We start from the raw sequence: 7,118 nt of genomic DNA, 5'->3' as shown, positions 1-7,118 counted from the left end.
GAGCGCAGCGGTGTTCTCTTACCTTCTCCTGGCGATCCAGCGATGATCTCTCATTGCTGAGATCGCCAGCCGAGAGTCCCGCCGTCCCACACCATCCTCCGTCGGTGTGATGACTTCCTAGTTCCATTCCCTGCAGCAGCAATGCTGCATGGGAACGGAACAAGGGAGGGAAATTCAAAAAAAAAAAAAAAAAACGTTGCACAAAACACATTTTATATTATATATATATATGCATATATATATATATATATATATATATATATATATATATATATGTATATATATATATATATATATATATATATATATATATACCGGTATGTATATATATATATATATATATATATATATATATATATATATGCATATATATATATATGTGTATATATATATATATATATGCACACACACACACATATATATATATAAAATTATATTATTGATTCAATTATAATTCATGCGTTACATATTATATATATATATATATATATATATATATATATATACACACACACATATATCTATATATAATATATAATGCATGAATTATAATCTAATCAATAATATAATTTTATTATATATATTATATATTAAATAATAAAATAATATTATTGATTCGATTATAATTCATGCGTTTGTGTTTCAAATTTATCACATCTGGGATGTCTACTAGACTCTTGTTTTGGTCAGGTTTAAGTCAGTAATTACTAAGAATTGTAGGCCTATAATACATAACGCCAAATTTCCATGAAAACAATTGTACCGCTTTTGGTATGTAATTCCTGACATAATCATACCGCCAGGGAGGTTAAAAACATTATAAGGCATTGGCTTTAAGTGTACCTAAAGACAATTTTTTTTTTATAGTTTTTGGTAGAGTGGAGATGTATTAGAATGCCTGTCAGTTTTTATTGCTGTCTGTGCCCCCATTAAGGAGATTCCCCCTATCTATTTGTTCTGTTTACCATTATCATTGAAAGTAAAAGAAAATTACAACTTTTGGGTTGTCCCCGGAAAAGTAATAGAGGGCAAATCTTCTAATAGCGACGCTAGTTCTGGTGACCTGGGGGTCCCCAAGAAGTTCCCTTTATTTGCAGGGATTTCCTCTCACTTCCTGTTTGGCTATGGGACAGGAAGTGAAGGTAAATCTCCCCAATGGGACACAGATGGCGAAAAAAAAAATCTGATAGGGGTTATAACCCTCCGTAACTCTATCTAAAATTGGTATAACTTTTTTTTTCCTATAGTTCTAATTTAAGTTTTTAAAGGTCCCAAGAAGCTGTGGTTCCCCCTTATATTCCCTTCCTGCCTCCTAATAAAAAGCTCTGTCTGTAGTTACAGCCTGTTTACCCGATGGCATAGGTGGGAGAAGCAGATATAGTGAATACTTCCACTATTTAAAAATGTTATTTCTGCAAAACTGCCTCATTACACTGACAAGTGATACAGTACATTGCATATCACTGTGACACCTGTGAATGAATACATGTTCCTTTTTCAATAAACTGACTTACTATTCATTGTTCTCTCTTATAATAAGCCTTCATATTGTAATTATTCGGTGAACATAAAGGCAGAAGGGGTATAATGGCTGCCTATAGTGGCCGTGAAACAAATGTTTGTAAGTGCTTCACAAAGTGCTTTTATAGAGCCGAGTTTAAGAAGTGTATCATTAGAGGAGGAGAATGCCCCGAAGTGGCAGAGATGGAGGAGATATTCTGAGGTGTTTTCAGAACATAATTGCTGATTAAAAATGCATTACATGTTTTTTGATAAAAGTCTATTAATTTCTTTCAGATGCTTTTTATATGTCAGTTGCCATGTCTACCAAATGGCACACTGACCTGAAGATTTTAGGAAATGCCAGGTTGTCACTTTATTTTTCCTTACTTGTATTCCCCTCCTACAACAGTGAATCTTTTTATATGGAATGAAATGCATTGATGTCAACAACAATTGCTGCTCAAAAACTTTTTTTTTATTACAATTCACTTGAAGACCTGGTAATATAGGAAGGAATAAAGGAATATAACCAATACATTCAAATCTGCAGCCATATGCTCATTTAGATAAATCTCTATAGCTGCCAGGATCCTTATTTTTCGAGTGGTTCTAAACCCGAACCTGTGAAAGTCCATGTTAGTGTGTTTCCAGGCTCCAAGATCCACCCTGTGGTGGACATAGTCATCAAAGGTTTACAATGCAAAAACAGTTTTGGGCCCCTATTAACCACTTGTTGGCCGCATATCGTACATTTTTTGCGGCAGGTCAGCTCTATTGCGGAAAATCACATACCTGTACATCATTTCATGCAATAGCATATAGGATATAAAGCAGAATACATATTGTCCTAAATTGAAGAGGAAATTCGATTTTTTTACATTTCTTTTTTGGATTTTTTTTTATAGCAGAAAGTAAAAAATATTTTTTTTTTCAAAATTGTCACTCTATTTTGTTTATAGCGCAAAAAAAAAATTTGCAGAGGTGATCAAACCCCACCCAAAAAAATCTCTATTTGTGGGGGAAAAAAAAGACATCGATTTTATTTGGGTACAGCATCGCACGACCGCACAATTGTCAAGTAAAGTAATGCAGTGCCGTATCGCGAAAAAATGGCCTGGTCATTAAGGGGGTAAAACCTTCCAAGGCTGAAGTGGTTAAATTACTGGTTAGGTACAAAAATGTGTTGAAGATAGACAGAATAAATACATTCAGACCCACTGGTGTATAGCCAATAAAGTGTTACTAAACCCACAACAGTAAATCAACCTGTATATGCAGTAAAGCATGCTTGTTATACTCACTATAGAACCCAAGGGGTTAATCCTCTGCTTTTTGTAAAAAGACTGTTTGATCCTGTATGCACAGATCCTTCTCTTCTTGCATTGTCCCCATAACATCTCAGGATAAGACAGAGTTACTGGAATCAGACTGCACATGCTCAGTTTAGTGTGTATTGCTATAGAGTTTTTATTTTTTTTTCTTAGGAAAGTGCATGTGATCAGCACAGGGCCAATCAGCACTGTCCAGTGATGGGGAAACGGTATATTTTATATTTCCTTATTATTAAAGTGGCTTACTAATGCATTCTAGGCCTCCAAATCCTGGTCCAGGAGCCATATAGGGACAATAGCATAGTTCTACCATATACCAAAGGAATGTTATTGTTAACTTATGACCAAGTCCTTGAGGGGTCATATTGCAAAGGGAGTTGGCTTGGGGGTTGTCTTTTCTTTACATTCAAGACTTATATACCACAGCCAAAACCTAGAAGGTCTTGGTCTCTATTCAGAGCTGCCTCCATGAGGCATGCGTCTGTGGTCACCTGTGTGCTATGCCATGTAGTGGAGGGACCCGTGGCGGAAATAGCATCTTTAGTATCCTTGTTATATTTTCCAATATTATCTAATAATAAATAAATGTTATACTTTTAAGTATTTGTGTGATCTCTCTTTGCACAAATCGAACACAGCCCCAAAAAATGTGACAAAACACTTTATCAGAAGTGAGGTGTTTGATTTGTGTAAACAAGAGATACAAATATGATGCAGAATTGTGCTAGATTGTTTGTGCTGAGTTTAATGTTGTGTTATTGTATTGTAAGCCATAGCACATTCAGAAAGCATAGGAAATGTTTCAGATACTTAGCTGGCTTATTTGAGATGCATTTAGGTGATCAGGTGCATGCCGATTTTTGTTTTGGTGACCACAACTGGACACCAGCTTGCGATTTTGTTTGATAACTTGGGCGAGAGACTGATATACAAATGAAACTGTTGTATCTTCAGGAAGCCTCCATTTGTGATAGTAATAGCATTGGTCTCTACATTGTAGAATTTTCAGAGCAATGAGACTTGTCTGAATATCCAAAACGTTGAGCTAACCGCTTAGATTGTAAAACTGCAGTAACGTAAGATATGTGTGTATACGTTGACCTCTTTGTGTTGTGTTAGCTAACTAATGATGAGAAAAAGTTGCTTGTATGAAGATGTTGAATACTTGTATTGTGTGTGTTAAATGACAATGTTACCTGAATTAAGACAGATAGCTAATGCTAAGTATGGCTGAGTTGTAAAATAAGTTTTACTACTGATATTTGAGGGTCATCCTGTGTGAGAAAGTATTGGAGACTCAGAGATGAGAAAGCCCGCTTGTGTCTCCAGATTGCTCCCCCCTCCCTTCACATGTTTGTGTGTTTTTGTAAGAAAGGAAAGAGATGAAGAGACTTTTACAGACATTCCACCATTTTAAATAAATAAATATAATAGAGCAGCGCTAAAAAGGTACACACTAATCTAAAAGTATGATAAATTATAATAAAAACAGAGATAGTCCATGCAGAAGCCCGTGATGAAGGTGAACCACACTTTCTGGCAGGATCAACAGGTGCTCTGAGTGATATAGTATCCACCACCGAGTGCAATGGCCTCTCACCTTAAGCTTATAAAATGTAAGCATGTAACTCGAAATTTTATGGATGGATCTCCCCTTAAAACACAGGCAGCAGGATGGGTCTGTATCCCTCTGATGCTTCACCACCTAAGGACTTCACAATGATCCAGCAGACTCCACACTGATCTTAGGGCGGACTTAACAAGATCACAACTAAAAAGACTTCAACCGGCAGCTTTCCTCAAGACCATGAAACAGGAAAAAGAAAACCGGGCAAGCCCATAGTGTAGTATTGCCACACACTTTATTCAAAATAAATGAGGTAAAGACAGCCTCTTACTTGTGTAAAGGTAAAATCACATCACATAGCATTCCAGCAGTACCGTCGGGACCCGTGGGTGCCTCGCCGGATTTCCAAACAACAGTGGGCGACGTCTGTTAGCTCAGCCTTCCCCCCGGACGCGTGTCGTCCCCCAATGGGCGGGGACTTCTTCAGCGGTGTGTAAAGGCTCTTTCTAACGTCGCCCCTTAAGAATACCGACCTGCCCACTGATTGGACAAGCGGTACAAATCATCTCATTGGTCGGCCTCCCCCTGCCTGGACAACCATTAACTACTTCCGGGATCCTTACGGCGGAAGTGACGCTGCCCCGCATCTGGAGACCGCCCAATCACCGCTCTCTGGTTGGATGAGCGGTCCGGATGTGATTACTGGCTGGTCTCCCGTAGTCATAGCAGCAGCGGACGCCGCCGCTCTGTATAGAGAGGAGGCGTCCGTACTGCACACCGGAGGACCGCCCTTTCGTCACTCCATAGTGACAGGAAAAGGAAAACAATGCTGCATCGCACCACTGGGAGTTCATGGTACCGCCCTACATATATGCAGATGGCCAGCATGTAAATAAAAGACTCAGCAACCAAAAGAGGATAAAATCCTTCTACTCTGGGCTTGATATAATTCATAAAAACAAAAGCATCAAATACATAGTGATTATAAATGTAAATGTAATACAGCCCATCACTTATTTCAATCATGTGTACATAATAAAAATATAGGGGTACAGGGGTTACATACAACCCAAAAAAACTCGGCCACAAACAAGAGAAGGAAAAGGTGGGGGTAATATTCATAACATAATAAACAGGCAAAAAATTTGGGGGAGCATACCCATGTATTTCCAAAGCTGCTGCAGCTATGAACCAAAAGACATGTATATTAAAAAAGAATAGCGCGCAAATGCAAAAGAAATTTCTTTTGCATTTGCGCGCTATTCTTTTTTAATATACATGTCTTTTGGTTCATAGCTGCAGCAGCTTTGGAAATACATGGGTATGCTCCCCCAAATTTTTTGCCTGTTTATTATGTATTCGGTCTGACCAGACTATCGAGGTTGAGCAGCCCTCCCCACCCCCCACATACACCTGTACTCAATCAGTGTCCACCATCAAATGGATATAGGAGGAGTCCCCTGTAGTGCATTTGCACATTTTTCCCAGCAAGGAGTGTTGTCTCCAAGGGTTAGAAGGGCTGGATTCATCTCTTTTTCATGGATAGTGTAGGACCCACTGATAATGGGGTACTTTGACGCAGTAGTGGGCTTGAGCACGATATGGCCATATGGTGGGACCAAACCCCCATTTTTATTTATGGACTCTCTTCAGATTTGGTAGTAATTTCTTTTGCATTTGCGCGCTATTCTTTTTTAATATACATGTCTTTTGGTTCATAGCTGCAGCAGCTTTGGAAATACATGGGTATGCTCCCCCAAATTTTTTGCCTGTTTATTATGTATTCGGTCTGACCAGACTATCGAGGTTGAGCAGCCCTCCCCACCCCCCACATACACCTGTACTCAATCAGTGTCCACCATCAAATGGATATAGGAGGAGTCCCCTGTAGTGCATTTGCACATTTTTCCCAGCAAGGAGTGTTGTCTCCAAGGGTTAGAAGGGCTGGATTCATCTCTTTTTCATGGATAGTGTAGGACCCACTGATAATGGGGTACTTTGACGCAGTAGTGGGCTTGAGCACGATATGGCCATATGGTGGGACCAAACCCCCATTTTTATTTATGGACTCTCTTCAGATTTGGTAGTAATTTCTTTTGCATTTGCGCGCTATTCTTTTTTAATATACATGTCTTTTGGTTCATAGCTGCAGCAGCTTTGGAAATACATGGGTATGCTCCCCCAAATTTTTTGCCTGTTTATTATGTATTCGGTCTGACCAGACTATCGAGGTTGAGCAGCCCTCCCCACCCCCCACATACACCTGTACTCAATCAGTGTCCACCATCAAATGGATATAGGAGGAGTCCCCTGTAGTGCATTTGCACATTTTTCCCAGCAAGGAGTGTTGTCTCCAAGGGTTAGAAGGGCTGGATTCATCTCTTTTTCATGGATAGTGTAGGACCCACTGATAATGGGGTACTTTGACGCAGTAGTGGGCTTGAGCACGATATGGCCATATGGTGGGACCAAACCCCCATTTTTATTTATGGACTCTCTTCAGATTTGGTAGTAATTTCTTTTGCATTTGCGCGCTATTCTTTTTTAATATACATGTCTTTTGGTTCATAGCTGCAGCAGCTTTGGAAATACATGGGTATGCTCCCCCAAATTTTTTGCCTGTTTATTATGTATTCGGTCTGACCAGACTATCGAGGTTGAGCAGCCCTCCCCACCCCCCACATACACCTGTACTCAATCAGTGTCCACCATCAAAT

This window comes from Pelophylax lessonae (assembly GCF_965119305.1).
Source record: "Pelophylax lessonae genome assembly, chromosome: 3".
NCBI lineage: Eukaryota > Metazoa > Chordata > Amphibia > Anura > Ranidae > Pelophylax > Pelophylax lessonae.
Note: the sequence above shows the minus strand (reverse complement) of the source record.